This window comes from Drosophila subpulchrella, chromosome 2R (assembly GCF_014743375.2).
Source record: "Drosophila subpulchrella strain 33 F10 #4 breed RU33 chromosome 2R, RU_Dsub_v1.1 Primary Assembly, whole genome shotgun sequence".
NCBI classification, from domain to species: Eukaryota; Metazoa; Arthropoda; class Insecta; order Diptera; family Drosophilidae; genus Drosophila; species Drosophila subpulchrella.
In genome coordinates, this window is record NC_050611.1 from 1,781,796 (window position 1) to 1,805,990 (window position 24,195).

Below are 24,195 nucleotides of genomic sequence, written 5' to 3' on the forward strand. Positions count from 1 at the left end.
CCTCCGCGCCTGGGGCGTGGATGCCCATTCCCTGGCCCAAATTGGGGTCGGTACTGAAATAGTTGGATGACCCTAATGGGGATGGCTGTCAAAGGACTTTTCCATTTCGCAGCCAATGGCAAATTAAATTCCATGTTAATGTTGAGCACCCAACTTCTGTTTTTCATAAAAATTATGTCCTGCAAGCCAATGAGTTAATTGAATTAATTAATTGGCGTTTACCATAACATTGAGTGTGAAAAGCTTGTTTAATAAATACGCGCTTATTAAACGAGCACAAAGGAAGCAGCCGTTGTTGTAATAATGAATTTAATTCAGCTCCCATGACAAATGCAATTGAATAGTATGATAATAAAAAGCAATCAAATACCTTTCAAGGCGGGAAAAATCAAATAGTGGCACAAAAGAGCCGGAAATCAACGGAGCCATTAAGTGAAATGTAGCGGAAGTTTCATATAAAAACGCAATTATCCTGCCACACACACACACACACTCGTGCAGAAAAGGAATGACAGGAAATCAACAGGCGATGCCATGTGGCAATTTAGCAGCAAATTGTTTTCTTCCACATGACAGTGGCAGGCAAACCTCAAACCCCGAGCTCAATCAATACCATGCTGACCGGTGAGCAGAGCCAAATCAAACAGGAACCTGCTGAAAATTAATAGTTGCCAGTCGCCAAAGGTATACAGAACCAACTCGATTGTAATTCGAGAACGCTTTCTGCTCCGCAGTAATTAAATTCAGCACGACAAATAAACGCATTAGGCTAAGTAAGTCAACTAAGTAACCGAAAGCGGCGTAAAATGAAAATTTTCATAATTAATTTTGGGCCCATCTACCCCAGCTGCCACCGAGCTCCCCCGAAACCCTCCTCTGGCATGTTTAAGCATACTTTGTCTGGCTTAAATGGCAGTTCACCTGGGGTTTTGGCCAAAGACCACGCCCAATGGCGATGCATACAATTCAGGCTGTGAATTATTTACGCGTACTCCAAAGCACCGCCGTTATAGCGTTGTGCAAAGCATACTTCGGGGTCTATTACTCCTATAAAATTCGATTTGAATACTCGCTGGCATTCGGTCATTTAGCTAATTGAAATCCGCTGAGCATTAATGGCAAACAGCCTATGCGGTCAATAAGTTTTTTCCAACAACGCGAGTTTAAGCGCGTAATACGTACCTAAAGCTAAAGCTTTGTGAAAAACAGTTCTGCCCCACAACAAATATTTATTTATTTGCAAAATGAAATGAAAACTGAATTAGGCATTTTTTAATTTTTAGAAATGCTTTAAATTTGTGGCTGGCACGTTTTTCTCAAACTAAATGATTTAACGCGCTCTCTTAAATCGTTATGGTAAAACTGTGTTCATGAATATAAGAAAAACAAAATCACTAAGTTTGTCGTTGTCATATAATTTATATGAATATTTTATTAAACGTGGAGAGCCAGAAATCCAGTTACCAGACTGCGATTCGGAGCAGCTTCTCGATCTGGCACAATTTCATGTCATAAGCTGATGGCCTTCGGAACTCCCCGCTTATCGGAGATGTTCACACTTTTCCCTATAATTTGCCGGGATTGCGGGTCGACGGGGAGTGTGAAGGGCAGGACATCGTTTTCGCAAATGGCTGCGCACGGCACTGTAAATAATCCGGACCATGTTTGCTTGCCACTTGGCAGGACCGAGATCCTTATGGTTGTGAAAGTGCAAATAAGTTCCTGTGGGCTGGCTGCCGACTAACAGTCAATATCAGCAAACAGCCACGAGTGGCAGCCGGCAGCTGCAGGGGCAATATTGCACTGTGTTGGCTCGAAAATCGAATGGTGACATAGGGGCACAATGCGCCGAAATGCACTCAGCCAAGTTAAAATATATTTGCCTATCCAGTGTATATGTTTATGGAGTCGTGTGCTGTCAGTTGTCAACACTTTATGACATTTGTTCGGGGAAAAAGGACTTTTCCTTTGAAATTTATGAGAGCAAATATTCCCTTTGTGTATCTCTGTGGACATTTAGATGGTTAGCCTGTCAATCTAATTCTATAATTTAAAATCTTAAGAAACATAAATTGTAATGAACTCACTTCATAGCCAGCAGTAGAATTATATAATAATATAAATTCTAAGAAATTATTAATTAGATCATTCTAATGAGTTTGAACTATGTGAATATTGCAGTGGGGAAGGCTCGAATTGTTATAAATATTAGTTGGTTTATCTGCAAGTCCAAATCATGAATCTCAATATATGTTATTTTTCAATCTAAATCTAAAATATAAATTGCAATGCAATTTCCAGTACAATTTGCTACCTTGCTAAACAAATAAATCATTTACTTCATATCCAGCTGTAAAATTACATAATAATATAAATTCTAAAGAATTGTTAATTAAATGCTCCTAACGAGTTTATTTATGTGAATATTGCAGTGGGAAAGCTCGTCTCTATTTACTTTAATTTGTATACTTCGCTGGAATTTCCTTTTGTTTCAAACCACACATGCAGTACGTTAAATAATGGAATTGTAACAAAGACAGTACTCGGAATAGCTTTATGTTATTTCCGCTTTTTAGCTGCCAGTGACAGGTTATGCCATTTTATGGACTGAAACCCCACCGAATGCACAAAAGAAGTTGGCCATGCTGCCAGCATGGTGAAACCCAAATTCGCGCAGTTTTAATTTATGCTGCGGTCCAAGTTCCGTTTAAGGAAATTACAATTTGGCCGACGGATAATCATTTACAGGACCTACGGACTCGAGCATGCACTCCGATTTCTTCCATCTGCACGTAAATCACAAAACAAATTGAGAATTTAAGAGCTCTCGACATGCAACAGGATGCAGAAGGGGCGCCATGTGCGAAAAAGCTGCCAGAAATGCAAATTGAAACTTGCACATGGTGTTAACAATATTTTATGTAGTTCACTGACCACAAGGGACCGACTTCAACCGAGCCTGGGGCGGGGCTTTAAGCCAAACTACAATTAAAGTAAGTCGAGATAACACTTTGCATAATACTACTATACTATGTTGCCTTACTTATGCGGGCTGAGATTATAAGTCTAACTTTTGGATATCACTTCGGGTCACAGAACTTTGGAACTTTGCAAGGTAAATAGTTGCATATGTTATTTAAGAGCAATGCTAGTACTGTACTAGGCCAAATTTAAGAGCATGATTTAATTCATGAATTTTAAAAAGCCTACTGGCTACAGGAACAACATTAAACTGGGTGATAGGTGTCAAAACAAAAAAATATTATGCCAAATAACAAAACGAATTGGTTGTACAAAATATAATTTGCACACACGTAAGTGTCGTATTTTTTATGATATGCATATAATTTGACTTTTGAATGCTCTCGACGATTTTCGGCTCGTGTCAACTCGTAAATAATTAGATCCAGAGTTTGAGTTTTGGGTTTTCCAAGGCGTCTGACAAGACACTTGAGTTGCCAATGCATTTTTTATGATTTTGCCTGTAAAATAAAATTAACTTTACTGCCGGCTTACGTGGCGTATGTGTAACTTTTTGATGTTCCGGCTATAAAGTGTAATTTCAAGTTGAGTGCCTGGGCAAATGGTTGAAAATGTGTTTAAACTTCGGTATCTGATTGTCTCATAAAAGTTGGGGCAATTTAAATTGCAAGTGTCCGATCTTTGCTTAGATAAACCTACTAGATAAGACTAATTATTAGAAGTCATGCATGTCACTGAATTTAAGTATTTTTAAGGCAATGTTAAAGCTATAGCTCAGTAAAAAGGTGAGTAAATATATTAACAAATTAAAAGTAAGTATTATTATTTCACTACAGACTTATCTATATCAAACGATCTGTAAATACTTATATTAAATATGTAGATAAAATTTGTACTGTTGAAAACTTTTTCATCTCCACGCAATACGTATTTTTGTGCGACTCTTCTGTGCGTAAAGGGATCGATTATAGAAACTGGGATAAAAATACCGTTCACGTTTAAAGTTAATTAAAAGAAATGCTGAAAAGGCGAATATGAAATTAATATTACTTTCTCGTCTGGAAAAACACCGCCAGCGGCAGCTGTGTTTGCTTTGGGCAGCAAAAAGCTTCCCGGGCAAAAACTTAATAATCCCCCATGCGCACTGTTCTCCGCCGAATACCGAAAAAACACTGTGGGGGTGTCGCCCAATTAAGTAAAATACGCCAGGTGGTGCTGCCACTCAATTTGAATGTAAAATTTAAATGAAACATTTTGATTTCCCCATTGAAATGTGTAAGCTGCCAGCCAGTGGCGGAAAAATGGTTACATATTTAAGTTCAAATCCATTCTTTGCTACCCGCTTCCGCGAACCATAAGAGTTTTGTAGCGATTCGTCAATTTATTCTCCTTTGTTGAATATTTCATGTTTTTGAAGTCCATTTCCGAAAAGTCCTTTCATTTGCATAAAACTTTGTTTAAGAATGCACCGCAGTAAAGCGGCTTTAAATGTTTAACCCTACGCCTACGGCATTAAATCGATCCACAGTTTTTCTGTGGGCCTGAATTATCCAGCATGCACATCGGGTGAAAGTGCAATGTTTATATTTTCTTTATTTTTCCAGCTTTTTAATTAAAACTCATTTGCGCATTTGTGGGCTGTCATTAAAAGTTACGTGCAAATGTGTGCGGATATGCAAAGGGGAGCGATTGAGACGTGCCTTGGCACATTTATGCCCCCATTCCCTGCAACTAAAAACTAAAACGGCAAAAACAAAGTTAACCAACCAAGCTCCGTAAGTGCTGAGCAAAGCACACACGTGAAGCCATCGCATTTTATGTAATTCAAAAATCCATAGACAGAATTAATATAAAATACCGAAAAATGGGAACTTCAAAGTGGCGACCCGTGCATGTGTAGTCCTGGCATTTTTACTTTTATGCGTGACTGCCAAACAGCCAAATTTGCAATAATATTTGTTTGGCAAAGGATACGACTAACTCGTGGATATAAAAAGCCAGACGCATAAATATCAATCCAACAGACGTTGGGTATGTTTGGGTAAGAAAATATATTTCGAGAAGTTAGAGAGGCTTGAAGTATCGGTTCTGAAGAGGCAGGGTTCTTCTAGGTTTGTTACAATTTCTTTCAATAGTATGTTGATTTTATTTTTATATTTTAAATTTAATTTTTACATAGAAAGTATCTTTAAATAACAATCTCGAAAGTAACACAAACTTAAATAATTTAACAATAAATCCATAATCAAATGTATTATATAACTAAGTACACCAGCTTTAGGAAATTTTAGCTTAAAAATGTAAAGACTTTAATCTGTGGAGAGAGAATTATGGTTTTTCTTAAAAATAAAATAGTTTGTAAGAAAAATAAAATATGTTGGAAATGACGATCAAGTAAAAAATTGTTCTTTGACATGTTAAGAACTAAGAAAATTTATAGCGCCATCAAATGGGCATCAAAAAATTTAAAAAAAATTTACCCAATTTTGGGAACTTAACTCTGATCTTCTTACCCATTCTTACTCATTATTGGGAACTTAATTCTAAACATTACGAATTCTTACTGAAAAGAAATATTTTCAACTTGGGAATCCTTGCACGAAATATAACCCAGAAAACATTTTCTTTTGGCTGCAGGTAGCAGGTAGCTTTTCTTCGACCTCCACGAGTTATAAGATTTTCCTCTGAGCTTAACTGCTGCGACGTTAAGATTGATATCGACGAAAGATAAATTTGTATGCGCCGCTGCGAGCGGCATTTATGCTAACACCAAATTCAGCCACTAAAGCAGCCATAAAACAGGCTTCATAAAGCGCTCAAAACCGCATGAGAAGCATCCTAGACGTGGTTGCCCACCGATTTTCCCACCGTACTGCTGTGCTGCTGTTATCAACAGTCAATAAATAAAATCTCATTAAGTTGAAGGCGCCGCAGGAGAGTGCAAAGTGGAGGGAGTGGAAACTCCTCCTGGCCGCGGAGTAAAATTATAAAATTTCCATTTTATTGACATTTGAAATTGACTGATATCGGTGAGGAGGGCTGAAAGGGCATGCACGACTGCGGCTGCGGTTGAGTTTAAGTGTGTAAGGCGAACCTAAAGCAAATTGCGGCAAGCGAAATAAAAGCCAGGAGGCTAAGAAAGTACAGCGAGACGGGCAGCGGGGAAGTGGGGCCACGAGTCAATCAGGTTCGGGGAAAAAATGGTTCAATAAAGTCAACACCCCCGGGAGAAAGGGGCGTGGCATGGCCCGCGGCCAGTGAGCCACTGAGCCACTGAGCCAGTCAGCCGGAGTTCAAACAAAAAGCGCCGGGAACCCTCCTCGGCTTCCAAATTACATTAACGCCGCGCCCAAGGAGGCAGGGCGACACATCCTGCAACCCAAATGAGTGAGTCCCAAGTGTCGATGGCTGATAACAGCCGGAAGCCGAGTACAGAAGCCTCAAATGCCTCGCAGGCGAAAGCTCAAAAGACAAAGACTTTGGGAAAAACAATTTTCGCAAAGAAAAAATGTATGAAAAATATAAACAACGCAAGTGTATCCAAATTGGCTGAAAAGCAATTTTTTTGCAGCGGAGGTGTGTCGTGGGCGTGGCCGACTTGATGGGTGACACATAAATTTAGACATTTGGCGGGGAAAAGGAAACTTTCAGCAATCAATAATTCAAATTGGGCGCTCGCACAACCAAGCAAGAACAGAGGAAAACAGAAAAACTCAAAACAATCGTGTTAATTTGCATTGGCCAGACAAGTGAAGTGAAAAAACTTTTGTTTATGTTGCAGATTCAAAGAATATGCGTCTGATGAATACAATTAAAATTAACATAGAGTGCAAAACATGAATAAAATGTGGACAGGCAGTAGTTACTATAAAAATAGCATAAACAAAATCAGAGACTTTGTGTTAGGTTTTTATTAACCAACATCAGGTATTTAAAAAAAGACAAAACTGTTTTTATGCAATTGAAAAAGCCATGATTAAATGGCAACTAATTTTTTTAAATTCCACGACCCTTTAAAGAATATTTATTTTTTTGTACAGACGAGAATGACAGCGTTGAAAAACATACGACTGTTTTTCTGTTAAATTGCACTATTTAATTTTAATTTAAATGCTTATTTTCTTTACCGTAAAAAGCCCATCAAAGGAAGTAATCCCCATTTCTTAGTTTTTTATTTCATTTGAATAAAACAGTATTCTTATCTGTGGCAGAAATTCATGGCAAAATGGATTTTTAAACTCAATTTCCGGGCCTTTTCCTAGTTTGTTTTTCAAGTGTCATAAATCATGTTGTAGTTTGTAGTTGGCTAAGCGTAGTCTGTGACTTTCAGCGATAGCCTGTGGCAGATTGTGATTTATGACTCTTGTATGCTGCTGTTTTGGCATGCAGCTTGCAGCAGAGTGTTGTATGTTTTTTGCCAGTCGAAGCAGATCTTTTTTTGATGGACATATTCCTGAAACAATGGGCTGCCTTTCCTCACATGATGCTGGAGGGAAACACAAGGGGCGGCTGTTTCGAATTGTAACCTTTTTAAATATTTAACAACTTCCTACTGGCTCCTGTCGCCTTCAATAATACAGCTTCCACTCGAGTTTCATTCTGCGAGAGACAATCCACCGAGTGCGGTGCATACTATGTGTACGTATAAAGCCGGGACTCACGGGTATACCTATCAAAGAGCACGTGTCTGGGGCCCAGGTCCGAAACAACAAACAAGCAAGTTTGATGCAGGGGGGAATTTCGATTGGGATGTGGTTCGGGGGATGGGGATGGGGGCCCACATCATAATATAAAAATCAACATCAAAGCAAAGCAAAGGCAAGCTTAACTTGTCGCCCATAAAACAAATTGGCATTTTTATTATTATGACAAACAGTCAGGATGTCGCACAGTCAACCCATCCAAGGAAAGCCGGGAAAGCGGAAAAGCGAGGACGGGCCACAATGAGCTACGCTTATCTTTTGAAAGCAGCTAAACCGCTTTTGATTATGTGGGAGTTGTTGGCCTGGACGGGAACAGGCTGTCAGCACGGAGGGCTCTAATAAAAACGGCTACAATGTTACGCATACGCACCGCTGCCCCTTGTTTTTTGGCCCTATTTAATGAGTTAACAGCACAGCAGACTCACATGCGGATTTGCGGTTTTTCTGGTCTAGCACTGCCGCCAGCTTGCTGCACCGAAATGCCATTTTGATGGCGTCGAAAAATGCCATTTTGATTTTCCAACTTTTATGACCAGCCGGGCATTGTTGTTGACCAGGGACCTTGGAGTGCGTTGAATTTAGTACATCGTAAAAGGGTTTTGTGGCCCAGACAGAAAGTTTCTATCAAGTTTCCATCCGAAGTTTTTGATGTGCAATTAGTTGCCTAAGCGATGGAATGATTCGAACTCTGGCCGGGACTGAGCAATTAAACGGATTTACCCGTTAAGGCAGTCCGATAAATCTTTAAAATAAACTTCCGCAAGGATATTGGGCTTAGTGAAAAGTTAATTGAGCACCGGAACTTAAGTCCCTCAATTTCACAAATTTAATATGTCTTTTGCTTATATGGGAAAATATCTGTTACTAAAAAAGCTACATAACATGTTGGCATTTTTATTCCAAATTTAACAAGCGAGTGTTGTTTTACACAGCCCAACTCTGGCTAGATAAGCGATTTTTGTATCTTTTCCAGATACCATTTAATTTGCATTTGATTTTGTTATGCATTTATATTTCAGGCTTTTAAAAACACATCTGCTAGAGACAACTGGGAAATGGATTTAATTAAATTCTCAAAATGACCAGGGCTTGGTAGATGACATGAACTTTAAAGAATATTAATGTGTCTGTCAAAAAAGTACGCTTAGCTTAAGAGCTAGATATTTCAGAAAGTTTTTCCCTGTCTTGATCTTAAAAGATGCCTCTCTCAAATTTGTAAGCCCTTTTGAAGGGACGGTTTTCCGGCAAGGGCCCAATAACTATGCAAAATTATTTGCTAAGCCAAGGCTGACAAGTAATTTTGAATGTCTAGTGGGCGAGGGGAGCAGGATGTTTCTAGGACCCGGCATAGCAATTGAGTTTCTAATTGTCCGCGTTGATGGCGCATAATTTGCCAGCTCATAAATAAAAATGTCCTGGAAGCAGGCGAGCTGCCAGCATCTGGAGGCGGACAACTTGGCCCTCTTTCCGCCCCGGAAAGTGTCATCCCCGGGCCACGTTAAATGTAAAATTTATAGTCCATTCCGTGGGCCAGCATGGCAAGCCTTTTAAAGGCTTTAAGGTTTTTCAGCCCGGCCTTAATCGGCTTGCCATGCTAAACACGCTTTTTGTCTACGAAAATTCAATGTATTGGAATTAATAAAAAAAAGGTCCCGGGCCCTGGATGCCCGCTCCGAATCTGGGCTCGTCCTTGAGTTAGCCCACTCCTTGGGCTCGTCGGCCAATTTTCAAAAAATGTATTCCCGCTTTCGGCTTTTAATAGCTCGTCGGACGAGCTCATAAAAAGAACTCACGAAAAAACCCGTTGCGCCGCATAAATATTTTTATTTCTATTTTTACGATGAGGCAGATAAACAGGGAAAATAAATAAGCAGGCCGAGTAAAAGACGAAAAGATGTAAAATCCTGATGATTTTTGCCAGCTGCAAGTAGTTGTTGTCTGCAAACGTTAATAGCCGCACCACAAGGACTGGTTAGACAAAGGTTTTGTGGGGTGGGTGGCTTCAGCTGTTTTTAAGCACAGTTAATGCCCAGAGTTTCGTATAATTGGCAAGCTACCAGGACCCTTGACCTCGCCAAGGGCTGACTCCTTGCTCGGTCAAAGGACACCGGAAAAAGGGTCGCCATTTTCGATATTATTACCAGAATTGTGTCAAAATTCTTTAAGCACATTAAATTGTTACGCAAAAAGGGTAAAAAAAAACAACAAAAAGTGGGCTTTGTTCAAAAAAACATTCCAAAGAAGGATTTCGCCCCGAAAAAATAACAGCTCAAGTACAAATCGTTCAAACTTTTAGAAAAAGTCGTTTGCAGCCAAGCTAATATATAAATATCTTTTTAAATAAATGGTTTATTTGACTGTGTTGTTATAAAAATTATTATTTATAATTTTTTTTAGTGATTAACATATTAAAAAATAGTATCATAAATATAAACCGCTAAAACAGTCCTGGGCCTTTAAACTTTGAACAAAACATGTTTCGGTTGGAAATAGCTTTAATGGCATTTTTGAGGCACCTAGGAATTTAAATTAGCCCTATATGCATACCTTTAAACCAACTCAAAAACCTGCTAGCAGCCAGGGAAAGTGAACATTTATTCCAAACAATAAACGCTTGTATATTCAGTTGTCAAAACTTTTACCAGGGTCTCGAAACATATTTGGTTTTCGAGCATTTCCGGAATGCAACGGAAAGCAAAACACAATTGGAAAATGGGAACCGACAGCAGTTTGCAAACCATTTGACAGCCAATTTTAATATGAAACCAATAAAGGCAAGAGGGAAAGCCAAGCGAGTTAGACAACGGGACGGAAAAGCAGAAAAGCTGAAAAACAGGCGACACAACAGCTGCAAGAGCGGCCAGGCAGCGTTGATTTTGATTATGCCAAGTGGAGGCTGCTAAAAAGGGTCAAATGTGTCACATGATTCCGGCTTTTTGTTGTTTCCGGGCCCTTCACGACCATGTCCCAAATTGTACTTTACGGCTTAAATACGCCGCACGGCTGCCAATAACGGACGAAATTTGTAAGAGCGGAGGCGACCAGCTTCACTGGTCGACCAGCGGAGCTTGAATTCACTTTTAATTAAAGCCGGAACCGTAAAAGCACGCCAAAGGGAATAAAAGCCCCTAAATTTTACTTCCTGCTTCGATGGATCCTGATCGCCCTAATTACGGGCCGGCAAAGCAGGATACTAACTTCAACTTTTCAGTTTGTGTTTCTGTTGTGCTTTGATTTCGGCCTCTAATTGCCGAATTTTTGTCTTCATTGAACAGAAACCAATTGAAGCTGATGAGAAAATACTTCTTTTTGGGAAGTTATAAAGGCAATGTTATTTTTAAATTGGCTCTGTTTTTTTCATAGTAAAGAACCATGCCAAACTAGATAAACGACTTTGGTAATCGTGTAAATTTAATTATCTCCCATGGATTTATTGGACCAAGTCAATTATAAACCAGAAGATTGGTTTGTGGTTAACAATTGCGGCTTCCTGCGGCATGACTTTAGGCCCCATTGGCTCGGCTGGGGTTAACAGTTTGAGCACTTTATGGCTGGCGAAAAGAGCTAAAAATAACAAGAAAGCTGGCTCCCCGCCCGAAAGCCAATTAATTTACCACTCTGTCGCACTCGACACGCTCCCGGACCGCCGCCCTGCCCATACATATTCAATTAGGCGCCGGCGCAGACGTCGCTAAATATGCATAATCATCGCACACACATACCTGTGGGAAAATGTGAGCATAAATGCCGTTTTAGCCAAACACTTAGACTCACAATCACACCCACTAACACGCCCGTCAGAAGAAAAGTGAAAAGCGTGTGGCAAAGGGCTAGAATTGGTGGGCGGGTGCGTGGTGGCTACAGTCGACATTCGGTTAACTTTCGTGGCTAATGGCGTTGGGCGAAAGTGCAAGCCAAGCAGACGCCATAAACGTGGTCTCGAGTGCCAATTAAAGTGGCCGAGAGAGGGAAGAGCCTCCTAGAGATGATCTGAGTGGGCCAGATAGCTCTGGTATCTTGAATGGATAGGCAGCTTCAACAGCCAGATGGGCCAGTCACTCAGAATTCGGCGATTGGGAAAGAGAAGGGATAAATATTAAACGATTTGAATTGATGCGAAATTCGTGTATCCACGAAAAGGGAAATAGTATATGGGGTGCCACATAAATCAATAGGGTTCTTGAAGCACTATTAAATGTTATGTTAGGTGGATAAAAGTATGCTAAAATATGGCCAAGGAAATATTATTATTCACTGCATACTTTTAGAAACCTAAGATGGCATTTAACAATTCTTAACAATTTACTTCAAAATCTTAGTTATTTAAAAAATAATGCTTATTTCTGGACAATACATAATAAAACTTAAAGACATTGATTGTTTTTTAATTTTTTAGATATAGCTTTTAACGTTATAAGAGTTTCAGAAATGTCTAAAAGTATGCTACGATATTTTTCAAACCGCGGTTCTTTTTTTCACAGCATACTTTTGGACACATTTGTAAATGGTTTCAAGTAGTTTTGTTTAAAATTGGCATCCCCTGAGTCTCTGTTTCGAGTATGTTTTTGGCACACCGTAAAACTTTGTCCACTTTTGTTCCAGCTATCATTTATTCGATCGACACTTGGAAAACTGTTAAAACTTAAATTATTTCGCTGCAGCTTCCTGCACTTACATGGCATGTAACTAGCCGGGAAAACTTTCCCTAAAAGCACTCAAAGCGCAAAGTTTTGGTTGTCACGCTGCCATCTCTGGTTACTAAGCAACCTGCCGGGATGTTGTTGGGACTGTTGCCGCTGTCTAGTTCGGGATGTTCATGCTTTACGCATAACAGGGCTTAATTATTTTCGCTCAAGGCCCCTGCCGAACCAGCGTCGTCCTCGCCCCGCCATCGGAATCACCTGTCATCGGGAGCCAGAGTGTCTGTGTACACGTGTAGACCGCAGAGCATTTGAGATAAATTACCACTCGAGGGGCGGCGGGCGTCTAATGACTGGCATTTGATAATACACATGTTTCCGGCCGCCTGCCTGCTTCCAGGTGCGGCGCAGCCCACTGTAATTGCCCAAATATAAAGCCCGCACGCCCCACTAGCCTGCAAAACTGTAATTAAGTTATTATCCGAGTGGGGCCCTAGCTTCTCCCCGAGTGTTCTGGCATTCTGGTATTTTGGCAGCTGGCTGATTGCGTGCCAGCATCGCATTCGCAGGACTGTCAATTGGGCAAAGATTGCAAGTTGTAAAGATTTGCCACGGCCTGCACCTAATGATCACATGAAGCATTAAAGACTTGACGCCGGCCTAGTGCCTTAAAAGCAATTCCATGCTCCAACTTTTAATTCGATTACATGCCGCAGACACGCACAAACAGAATACAAGGGCCCGGCCCAAGCTTGTCGTCGGCAGACGTGCGTGGGTTAGCCAAGAAGTTGGGATATGCAACATGACAGGCCTCAACTTTGTCAGCCGCCCGCCCACAGGGCACCCACTTTCGCAAGTAGGCCGTGTCCGCAGTGCTGCCTAGAGGAGATCACAAAAGGTAGCCATTAACATGTGGGGAATTTATGTTCCCATGCGGCTAACAAAGAAATTTAATAATGAGACTTATCATTCAAAAAGTATTTCTAAATTTAAGTACAGCTGTAAAAAGGTGTCCTAACTTGATATTGAAATAAAACTCCTTTGTTGATCACTTGTGCTTTGAAGTCCTTCTAAAGGTGTCAAAAAGTATGCAGGGAAAAATAGGGACTTGCGAATCAATTTTTGTAGCATACTTCTAGTCGTATTTGTAAGAGATTTGTTTTTAAGAATTTAAAATGAATGCTATTTACAAGCACTTATTTAAAATAGCAATCTTAAATAAAATTTATGTATTTAATGAAAGCTATTTGCAAACACTTGTTTAAAATAGCAAATTTGAAAAAAATGTATGTGTTTTTAAGAATTGAAAATGAATGCTATTTGCAAGCCCTTATTTAAAATAGCAAACTTAAATAAAATGTATGTATTTTTAAGAATTGCAAATGAATGCTATTTGCAATCACTTATTTAAAATAGCAAATTTAAATAAAATTTATGGATTTTGAGGACAAACATCTGAAGGTTTTCTTTTGTGTGTGGTCCTCCGAGCCCCGCTGGAAAAAAGTTAGCTTTGGCAGCACTGACAGCCGCCTAGGCGCTAGCTCACAGCAGAGCGAACGGGCCGAAAAGCCAGAAATTTATGGGCTGCGTAAATATAAATTTCAATTTCCCCCTCCATCACCCACCCGTGGCCATCCTTCGCCCTTTGACCTGGGCACCTTTTTCGTGCTCTATTTCTGACTGGGTTGGGTCGCAGAGCCGGCTGCTTATACTTGTATAAACATAGTTTCGGCGTAAATATGGCCCGCACATGTGTTCGGGATGGAGAGAAGTCCTGGAGGCACTCGAAACGGGTCCAGACAGCCGGGCACTTAGGCAGCCACTCAGCAACAGCCAACATTCTGATGTGTGGCCAAGATGTTGTGGGAAAATTGGGCCGAAATAACCCCTGGCAGTTATGCCATACTTCAGCAATGTTTCAGCTTGCGAGCCGGGCCAATTGCATTCACATTCGCTCGAAAGGAGTTCCTCAATTCTGTGTTTTCATTAAGCATACGCCCCGTGGCCACCTGACCAAAAAATACTTTTGGTGCTGCAGAAGCCATGGCACCGCAAAATAAAATAGAGCTCAATAGAACTGCATTCCTTCGCTTCTGTTTGCGGAAAGAGTTTTAAATTAAAATTTCATGAGCAGACCAGTCGTGGTCCTCATCCCTGCTGTTTTCCTCAAGCTGCGCCAACAGGAGTTTGTCCTCAGATAAAGTTTGCTCCTCCGGAGGTGCCCCGCTGCATCCGCAGAGGAGTTGCCAATCAATTTCAATCTGGGCGAGAACAAGGCGGTGGTGTCTGCTGGAGAACAGCGAACTGCTGACACACAAAAGACAACGGACAAGGACTCCGGCGACGGGAATGACGACAAGGTTGGCGGCTGACAGGCAACGAAGCAAAATGTTAATGGCAGGCAAATGTGTGGAAACGTCGCATAAATCAAAAGAGCAACAGCGACGGGGCGGTGGCGGGAAAATCTCCCAGCCTCACAGCCCATTGAGCACATGATATTCTGAATTACCACTGCCAACCTCCCCGTCAAACGTACATACTGACATGCGAATCAGTATATATATGTACATGGTACACTGTACAGTGTACACACACAGGGCGGATTGGCGCGTGACTTGCATAACATCTTGGCCAGCAAGGCAAATTGAAAAAATCCATTGCCTACTTACTGCGTGTGTGCCCATGTGCCCTTGCCTGACCATGGGGACGTGTTTATGGCCGGCAAATAATTTCATATTTCATCTAGAGCTCAGGGCTTTAAGTAATAGCCGCAATTTTTAAAATTCAACGTGTGTACTGCTGCTGAATTAATTACGGCGTTACGGAGTAAACCACTCTACAAGTCAAAGGTCAGCTGTCCACGAAGCGGGAAGTAAAAACAATTAATATGAGGTCTTGAAAGTTTAAAAGGTTTTATTCAAATTAAGCTAAAATAAATCAAACAGCGGGGAATAAAAACAATTAACGTAAGGTTGTTAAAGACTAAAAGGTTTTATTCAAATTTATATAAAATCAATCAAAAACACAGTACTATCTGTGTTTGATCACTGATTTAATAGGATTAGCTTGAAAATACACCGGCTTACACTGTAAACTTTACAAGACAAGCAAAAAAATTAAAGATTAAACAGTTTTATTGCTCACTATATGTAAAGGGATTAGATGGAAAATATGTCAACCGAGTGCAAAACAGGAGATTTGTTATGGTTGGCAAACATAAAATGCTAATTAAAAATACTTTAATATTAATATGTTTATTTGGGCTTATCCAATAAAAAGTAACCTAATTTGCTTAAAACTCCAATTTAAAAAGCTCTAAAATGGTTAATGTAGTATACGATAAGCCTATGTAGTTAAATCCCTGCAATCCCTGGTATCTTTAGCTTCCCTCCCAAGAGGGATAGACAAGAAAAAGGGGAATTCTATCCAAGACAAGGATCCACTGCAGTCACGCTTTCTACAGAGCAGGTTCCTCCCCATTCGCATTCATCAAAAGCCCTTGCGGAATGGTTGTTGATTTTAGCGACAAAATAATAATCCATCCGCCCTGTGTGCCGATGCCAAATTGTATGCTAACAAATGCAAACACAGCGGCAGGAAAGGGAGAGACAAAGCCCCGAAAAAATGGCGTGTACTGCCCTTTTCCCTTCCGCTTTCTCTTTTCCACTTTCTCCATGCTGCTTGCTGCTTTCTACATTCTCCATTCAGTTCGCAGCAAAAGCGCAAAGTCATGACAAACAAAAATAAATGCTGGTCGCCTGTGTGTGCGTGTGTATTTGCACTCCTGCGAGGATGTGTGCGTGTGCGATGTTTGTTTGCTCAGCCCCGCCCCCTTTTGGCCACCCGCCCATGTGTAACAAAAAGATCATTATTGCTGCTTGTCGTTGTATAGTACGGTGTAGTATACACCACACACTCATACATAAAGTCAAGGGAAAAACAATAGAAACCACCTGGATTGCGTTTTTAGTTAGTTCTTAACTTAAAGAAACTGCAATTTCAATAAATAATTTTTTTAAATAAACATCAACCCTTTATAAAAAATATCCTTTGTTTTAGTTTTACCTTGAAAGCCAAAATACAAATTTTTCCAGACTTAGCTGCAGGAAAAACCTAGAAACGTTCGGAACCTCCATAAATTTGTTTTCTTCGGGAGCCCTAACGGTTATAACTTTTATAGATAACATGCATTTGTAACGTTTTTTATATTTATAACAAATGTTCCAAAGTTTTAAGTATTTAAGGAATTTATTTTGGAAAGTCTTTAATAACAGGTATGAAAGACTTTTACGAATAGAATTGTAATGTAAGTGATAACTAACTGTTATTTGAAACTTATAAAATACAATTTATTAAATTTATATAAAATTAATTATTTTGAAAACTAATTAATAAACTTTTTACATTAGGAATGTATCTGCATACTTGCAAATTCGTTGTTACGTTTCTGTTTTTTTCGGTCCCTGCTTTTCTTAGATTCTGTTATTTTCGTCATTAAAAATGTTAGTCAATTCTAAAGAAATGCTTTACTAAAACTGATCAATGATAATACAAATGATTTTAAGTTCAAAACAGTTCATGGAGTACACTGTACAGCTGTAAAAAAGAAATTATTGGAAAAAAGTTAAAAATAAATACTTTGCGAACGTTCAAAAATGTTTTATATCATTCTGCTGGAACTTACTTTAAAATATTTTTTGTATAGTTTCTTGTTGCCTATTTTAGTAAGGTATATTTGATCGTTTCTATAATTTTACCCGTGAGTGTTTAACTGGCAAGGAATGGTCTATTGTTCAGCATTTTCGGGCTTGCTAAGCGCTCTATTTATTCTTTGTCTGCTGCTCACGGTAATCCAGTGGAACCGCCAAAAATGCGCATGTGGAGGCCACAGAACTAAGCACTAAATATTTTATGGCGTACATATGCCGTTGCGCAGGCACCATGAAAATATATCATAGTCGAGCATATGTATGTACTAGCCGCACGCAGAGTATATGGCTTGATTGTCCTTTGCCATTGAAATGACTCAACTGCGCAATCCTAAAGTACGAGTAATGGGAAAAGGAGCTGCAACCGACTTAGCATCCCTGAACATTGATTAACTTTTGCATTATTCTCTATCTGCCGCACCAAAAAACTCATTAAATCTTATCTAAATACAATTAAAATTAAATCGCTGACCACTTGTTCGCGGCGCCATAAAAATAACTTTTGCAAAGTTGGCAAAAGTTGCGCAGTGTCGTAAAAAAGTCGTAAAAAGTCAGCGAGGGAAATGCGAAAAAATAATTGCATAATTAGTGGGACTTGGCAAACAAGTTGTGACAGCAGAAACCACATGACGACCGAAATTTGTAACTATTTCAAAACGACTGCAGATTTCCCAGTAGCCCGCAAGCAAAGTAATTACCTTTGACCTGTTCACGTGCGCATTTCCCGCCTACCGCTGTCAAATCGGGTTTAATCAGTTAAGTTTGCAGCCGCAAAACTTTTGTCTTTCGCTTCGGTAATTCGCACTTGTCAAAGGCGATGACAGCTTTTTTTCAAAGGGAAATGGACTGTGTACGAAATGAATGCAGGCGATAGTTGGCCAACTTGTATTTATTAGTGTTTTATCTCAGAACTTTAAAGCCGTACTTAGCTCAATTATCAAGTTCCTTTTATTACCCGCACTGGAAAAAAATTGAATTCATTCATTCAAATTATTTTTTACTTTAGAGGAAAAGGTTTCTGCTCTTTACATCACAAGATGTAATATTGAAACGGATTAAATTATTCTCTAAGTCAAAGGCGATGACTGCTTTTTTCAAAGGGAAATGGACTGTATACGAAATGAATACCCTCAATGCAGGCCATTGTTGGATAACTTTTATTTATTAGTGTTTTATCTCAGAACTTTTAAGCCATACCTAGCTCAATTATCAAGTTCCTTCTTTGAGCTGCACTGAAAAAAATTAATAAACAATACATAATTTATGTACTTTTAAGGAAAAGGTTTATGCTCTTGACGTCACAAAATGCAATATAAAAAGGGATAAAATCATTCCCCAAGTCAAAATAAAATTTTAAAATTTCAAAAAAAAACATTTGTCTTTTTTCAGTGTGTCCTTTTGCACACAAACTTTCAGCTACCGTCAGAGGGCAATGTAGCGAAATCCTTTGGCGAACTTCCATTCCAGCGCTTGCCACGCCCACCCGTCGGCAGCATTGGAGCCAAAAGTTTGCAGTTGCCTAACTGTACGCGCAAGTTGTAGTTCAGCACAGTTGCGCCATTTCCGTTTCCGCCGGATGGGATGCAACCGGACAACCAGAGTGCCGCAAAAGCATTTGACGCAGACCCACCTCGGTGTTTTTCTATTTGATTTTCTAATTATTTTACTCATGAGAATTAATGGCGTGACCACGGGGCAACAGGTAAAACAAACAGGTAATGCACGGAGTGAACGGGTATTTACGTTTTCGCCCTTACGGCCTTTCGGGCCATAAATAAATTAATAGAAAAGTGAGGAGAGACAGTCCCTTGCATGCTCATTAGGAGACATTAATTCGTTTTAATTATTAAGCACACGGCCCGCTGAACGCGGGCATAATTATTTATGTTGACATCTCCGCAGCATTCAGGCATGTACTCCTGACTTCAACTTGTCTGAATTTGTTTGCTAATTAGCTGTTTTCTGTGACTTCCTGTGACTGAAACGCCAGTTACTGCCACTGACTGCTCATTAGCTGCAATCTCATTATACTTGGTGCAAGAGCAGCATGTTAAAGGGAATTAATAAAAAGCCCGTCTTCAGAATTTGCATTTTCAACTTTGAACTATTTTGGGGATAATTAATTTTGAAGCGCATTAAAATGCAATTAGTCATGTGGTACTCAACAAAAAGCTGGTTTACGCCTGTTCTGTGAAGAAACTTCAAAACTTCATAGAAATAGTTCTTGCAATTGTGGTACCTTACTTCGAATTCTTTTGTGACTGCTTTTTATATAGGTTCTTCTAGGAAAGAGAAAACTGCTGAAACGGCTGCTCATAATGCTGAAACTAAAAAAGAGGTATTTCAAGGGTAGGGATTTCAGGAGAAACGTTTATTAATTGCCTTTCTTTGCAATTAAACAAAGGTCGGTCCAAAATCCAGCAGACTGTAGCCCAAAATTAGTCTGCGAGTGCCCTGGGAAAGCGGAGAAGACAAAGCCACATTCAGGCTCTGGCATTCATCACAGCTACGTGACCGAGGCTTAGTGCCCTCAGGTCCCAAAACTATCATTAAAAGCCGACAGACCCGAGGGAATTACACTGACAGAGACTTTGGCAATTAACACTGCCCCATGCCATTTTTCTAATGCGCTCAAGGGGTGACAGGAGGTCAAGAATAAACGAACATTAAATTACAAAATGTCAGCAAGTCGGGCTAGGAAATTGAACATCCTGAGGCAGCAGGACACGGGGAAATGGCACCCGGCCCACACACCTGCCAGCTCGAAAGGTGTGCGAAGTTCCGGGCTGCTACCCTCGTTCATCCTCTTGTCAATCCAATTCCCTCTTATCTGCCAACGACCTGCCGGCAGTCTGTGATTTTTGCATAATTTTGCAATTACACCTAAATGCTGCTAATTGCCTCAGCCTGCCAGCGAGGTTTATCAGAACACCCGGGCCGCACACACGACGTATGGGTAATAATTCGCTCGAATTACTCTGCCCCCGACGCATGATTTTCAAATGAATAAATCCGAAATGTAGGCAGCAGTAGGTTCCGTATAGCTTTAATATTATGTTCCATAGACTTTTGGCCTGCTAACTTTTTTTTAAAAAGAAGACAACAAATCACTCCCCTGCCCCCTAACTTTAATTAAAATACTTCAAGACCAGCTTCGACCGTCAAACTTTTCCTATTTCAGACCTTAAAACGAATTACTCCGGCGATTTCAAACAACTTATAATTAAGGTAAAAAAATTTAGCTAAGTACAAACTTCGCCCAACTTTTCTGTACTCGGATTTATTTTTCCATGTTTTGGCCAAATTTACTTTTCCCTCAAAAATTATATAGAAGTTGTATTAATTAATGTTTGCTTTGTCCTTTTTTTTTAATGCCAAGCCGAAAGCAAAATCAGCCAAAAATCTACACCCCAAAAAAGGGAAGTTTACCAAAGGTCTGCTCTGCTCAGACTTTGTGTTTATATTTTCATAATGAAATTAGTTTCGGCTCCCCTTAGATTTATCTTTTTTCCTGGCGAGACGTCTCCAGATTTATTAAGCGTCGGCAGTAGCAACTTAATTAATTAGGGGTCAAAGCAAGTGGCTTACACTAAATAAGAAATAAGTTGTGATGACTTATTTTCTGATTGTTTTTCATATTTGTTGGGTTGAAAGATATTGCATTTTTAATTTGCTGTGACATTCTGTGACAAGATTATTTTAGGTTTTAGGTACTGGCTTGTTATTACTTATAAAGGTATTTCAATTTGGATATTTCAAAATATTTGATTAAGTTGTTGTAATACCATTTATACTTTTATCACATTATAATTTAAGAAAAAGAAAGTTGGGAATTTTGCGTCCGTTTACACAATCACTTGGATATATCATAATATTTTATTAGATTGTTTAATACCATTTATAATTTTATCCGCATTATAATTATAGAAATGGAAAGTGGGGAATTTTGCGTCCGTTTACACATTCACTTTAAAGTACTCGCAGTTTTAGATTTAAGCACATTAGAACAAATTTGGCAAATAAAATTTTTTATTCCATCTAGTTTTTTTAAAAATTCCTTGAATTGGTATTTATTTGGTAAATTTACACGTGTTTTATTTTCCGACGCTAGTTAATAGTGTTGCGATAAGGATGTGAAAATCAAAGCTGGTTGGTTACCGCGAACGTCTGCATTGTTGAAGGACCGGCGTGCAACTGAAATTCCACTGATAGCGGGCAGGACAACAGGAGTCGTGTTCTAAATTCGGGACACGAGAGGGGTGTGCTAAAACCGTAGGACAGTCCTTTCGCCTTCGTGCCGCCCCTCGGCTTGGCTCGTGTTCGTGTTCTTTGGAGGCCACTGGGTTAGTAGAATTTATGAATGGAACAAACACTTGTTAGCATGCGCCTGGGGAAGGCTTCACTGTTCTATCGCTTAACTGGCCTACGGTTATACGCGGAGGGGTAAAAGCCACTTGTCTGTCCTGCGGCTGTCATTACGTCCGAATCCGTCCTCCCCTTGAACAATACATTGTGACTGTTCGTCGGTTATGGCCATCATCTATTGCCCTTTCATAGAATCGCTCGGTTTTCCGCTGTTTGCCTTTCGCGCCATTGTGGTAGTGGCATAGTAAAATTCAGGAGAACTGACTCCGGTGCAGGCGAGTGGGCATTGCTTGAAATAATGAATGTGAATGCAGAAAGAACCTAAAAATAACAAGTTTTGTGTATCTAGTTTTCTTTCTGTGACGAATATTTTATTCTAAGGATTCCTGCGCAGCACAAATTGGTTTCATCCAAAAACAACGGCCATTATAATGCACACAAATTACAAAAGTTTGTGATGCCCACAGTTGTGAATGGAATTTTAACTGAAATGCTTTTGTTTCGTCGATGCCTACCGAAAAAAGTTTGTCACGCCCACAAACGCTTATAATGCTCAAATTGAAATGGAAATTAATTTTATTCGTCGATACCTATCTACATGACGAAAATCATACCCATTGCCCACTTATTTTAAAAGTAATGAGTAAATAAGTTAAATAGGCTTTACGGGGTTAGTGATACCACTGCCCTCCGCTAGGTGGCGCTAGCGTCCTTAAAGTCTGTGGCCTGGAATTTTATTTTAAAACTGGACAACCGAGAAAAGAATATCTGCTAGATATAAAATGTGATTTTTGTTTAAGTTGTTTATATTTATTTTCTATAAATTTTGCTAAAGGTGTCAATATGAAGACGTTTTTTTTTTGGCTTTCTGAGCACATTTTGATCTTGGCCTTTAATTGATTTTTATTTGTTATAACTATAAGATACGTGAAGCTTGGCTTCTCTAAGTTAGTATAAATAGACTCGGAAACCATTGAAAATGGTTGACGAACTGTATTCCTCAAGCTACCAACACAGCAGAACAAAAACTCACCCAGCACAAGATACACAATGTAGCCGACGGCAACCGCATCGCTTTTACCTGCTGCAGGACAATTGAACAAATAGCAACGACAGGAGGCCAAGGATTTGCAATAAAAACAGCTTAAGTCGGCCTATGAAAAGAGCATCTAAAATGGAGTTGGAACTCCGCAAGTGAAGGCGACCACTCGAGAAGCCGGTTGAATTGCCAAGCATCTAACAATACCTGGCTTGTTGTTTCGAGTATCTCGGCTCAGGGGCAGAAACGAGCTAACAACATTGGCATTCAAGTCTGCAGTACACAGAAGAGCTGGAATCGCCCAGGATAACACGGAAAAGCAGAGTCCGGCTTGTGAAAGGTTGTCATCCCCAAATGAACCCAATGAAGCCATAGCTCCGAATTGGAACTTTCTATTTTGGGAACCTGTATGGGAATTCTTTGAAATTTAAAATTAAAAACGTAGGCTGAGCTTTTTGGACCACAAAATGAATGTCCCAGAATTAGGCAAATTAAAACGATTTAAGGATGCGGAAGAATTATGCTAGAAGCCCACAGTCACAGCAATTATTGCCATCAGAACTCGAGTAAAAATCAACCAAAGTGGGAATGAATATAAGTCCCTGCTTAGCCAGCTTAAGGGCACACAAATTAAACAGAGGCAAGAAACTAGACAAAGCACGCCAGAAATCCTGGTTAAAAGTCAAAACACATAGGCACGCACAAGGCCGCATATGTGCGAAAGTCTTAAGGAAGTCGGAAAGGGGGAAAACGCCAACAAAAAAGGCAAGACAAAGAGGAAAAACGCCGAAATCGGCAGAGAAAAACTTTTAGCCAAGCAGGCAGCCTGTCAACCAAAGGCAGAGGGCAAAAAGCTCCGGTTTCGCAGGAAACTGGGGAATCCTGGCAGGCATAGAAAGGATAATGCGCGGCATGCGGAACGCATAAGCGGCAAATTCCATTAAGTGGCAACAACACAGCCGCCAGATTGGGGGCTTCCCATCGAATTAAAACGATATGAGCAAAAAGGAAACCCCGTGTCCAGGGTTGACACAGCGCTTCATGGGAGATACACTTTTTTATGCCTCCTTTGATGGGGATGCGTGGCCTCCCGCCCTGCGGATGTGAAGTAAAAGTGCGTGGTGGGCTGTTGAAAATAAAAATATAATTTGCAAGTAACTGGGTCACTCCGGCACTGATTCATCCCGACATTCTTCGGCACGGGATGATGACCATTGAGCAGCGTGGGTCGTAAAGAATCTTTAGGATAGCATAAACAATTTATATGTTGAGTAGCCTTCAAATGGTTTGATGTCCCATGGCAAATATAACGGCCAAGATTGGTTATCGTAAAGTCTGAAATAGAAGTGATATGCATTTTATAGATTTTCAGGACACGCTTTTATGATTTACTTGGCGTGTCCCAAAGATGTCCCAAAACTCAAGCCAACAGTGGGGTTCTTAGCCAGGACACAACCCATGCAAAAGCTCAGAGACTGTTATACAGCCACGATTAACATAGCTTCCACACATATGCTTTATAACAGTTATTTTAAAATTTCTCAGAAATTAAAAGAATCAAGCGTTGCCACTGGCAAATTAAAAGAATCAAGCGTTGCCAGACCGAAAAAATGCTGGCTCATCTTAAGGGGAAAGGAGTTGTGAAGAAAGTGGTGAGGGGTTTTTGCTATGCAGAATGGGGGTCAAAGAGAAAGTCGATGTTGGTGTTACCAGCTCAGGAAAATTATGACTTATGAAATACAGGGAAATCTTCTGGT

General features: G+C 40.0%; 1 protein-coding gene across 5 annotated transcripts in view; it reads right to left on the minus strand.

The window, feature by feature from the left end:
* The window catches only part of LOC119551748 (metabotropic glutamate receptor 2), a 114,836-nt gene that overhangs the window by 39,129 nt on the left and 51,512 nt on the right, over positions 1–24,195 (minus strand). The window contains exon 1 of one of the 5 annotated variants that reach the window (XM_037861273.1): positions 20,930–21,201. The exons of 2 other annotated variants lie outside the window; for them this stretch is intronic. The gene's annotated coding sequence lies outside the window, so the exon portion shown is untranslated. Of the gene's footprint in view, positions 1–20,622; positions 20,638–20,819; positions 21,202–24,195 lie in introns of those variants that run through there. 2 more of the 5 variants (XM_037861272.1, XM_037861274.1) reach the window with 2 other exon arrangements.